Source organism: Lepus europaeus, chromosome 10, assembly GCF_033115175.1.
Source record: "Lepus europaeus isolate LE1 chromosome 10, mLepTim1.pri, whole genome shotgun sequence".
Lineage (NCBI taxonomy): Eukaryota > Metazoa > Chordata > Mammalia > Lagomorpha > Leporidae > Lepus > Lepus europaeus.
Genome location: NC_084836.1, coordinates 99,579,564 through 99,581,180, shown reverse-complemented (window position 1 = coordinate 99,581,180; position 1,617 = coordinate 99,579,564).

Genomic DNA, 1,617 nt, shown 5'->3' with positions numbered 1-1,617 from the left:
AAATTGCTTATAGTTAATACATGTATAAGGGTAGGAAGCACCTTAGAAGTTGGATGGGGGAGTGGAGTGGCTGGCGCTATGGTATGGCAGGTAAAGCCTCCACCTGCCGTGCCGGCATCCCATATGGACACAGGTTCAAGTCCCAGCTGTTCCACTTCTGATCCAGCTCCCTGCTGATGGCCTGAGAGCAGTGGAGGATAATGGCCTAAGTCCTCGGGCCCCTGCACCCATGTGGGAGACCCGGAAGAAGCTCTTGGCTCCTGCCTTTTGATCGGCCCAGCTCTGGTTGTTGCAGACATTTGGGGAGTGAAGCAGCAGACGGAAGACTTCTCTCCCTGTGTGTCTCTCCCTCTCTGTGGCTGTAATTCTGCTTGGCAAATAAATCTTTAAAGAAAAAAAGTTGGATGGAGGAGATGACGTTTGGGTGCACAAGGAAATAATATGTCACATTGCTTTTGGTTCCACATGAAGTTGTTATAAGGGATCCAGAGCGTATCTTTGGTCTTGAAATTCCTGATATTTGAATTTTCCCTTGGAGCACTGCTGATGTGGGGTATGAGCTGGGCAGTGTCCACAGCTGAGTGTGAGAAGGCCAGGCAGAGCAGTGGCTCTCACTTCAAGAAGCCGCCCTGAGTATCTTCCAGGGAACCCCTGTACAGTGCACGTGCTCTGGCCTCTTCCAGACTTCCTGAATCAGAATTCTAGAGACTGGGTAGAGTCTGCTTAAACAGGGGCGAGGATGCTTGCAAAGCGCATCGTCTTCTTAACCTCCTCCTTCACAACGCTGATCTGATGTCGGCTCCGCCATCCCCGTGTCTCACGTGGGGAGACTGAGTCCAGAGAGTGAAAGCAGGACGTTGCCCAGAGGCTCAGGGGCAACGCTGGGACCCAAAGCAGGCGTCCTCTGACTTCAGTTGGAAGGTGATCAAAGGTCATATTAATACGATGTGGTGGTCCAGGGCCATGTGGGGTTAGAAAACTGTAGGAGTGAGAAGCCTTCAGTATCTCTGATGAAACATTCAATTAAAAAAAAAAAAAAAAAGGTGTAAGCATGCACGGAGCCACGACAGGCTGAGTCCTCCCGAGGCTGTGGACAGAGCCGGGAAAAGCCACCTCGCCTCATCTCCTGCCTTGGTGCTGGTGTTCCCAGCCACCCCCGCTGACTACAGAGAGAAGACCTTGGCTGCCCCCGCTCTCACCCACTGTGTTTGGGAGAAAGGGAAAGTCCTGCAGGTCAGGTGTTGGCAGGAGACTGTGGCTCTGAGCAAGGCCTGAGGATCCTCCTTCTCTAAGTGGGAAAAGGAAATGGGGGAGAGGGGTGAGGTGGATGGGGGAGGGGAGGGGGAGAGAGAAGGGGAGAGAGAGAGAAGGGGAGAGAGAGAAAGGGAGAGAGAGAGATGGGTCATTTTCAGGCAGAGTTTATATACACATGCATGGACCTGGATGACTAATACAAGGCTCTCACGAAGGACTTTAGCCACAGGTGGAAAGAGTGAGCGTGTGTGGGCCCTGTACCCCATGGGAGACCAGGAGAAGCATCTGGCTCCTGCCATCGGATCAGCGCGGTGCGCTGGCCGCAGCGCGCTGGCTGCGGCGGCCATTGGAGGGTGAACCAAC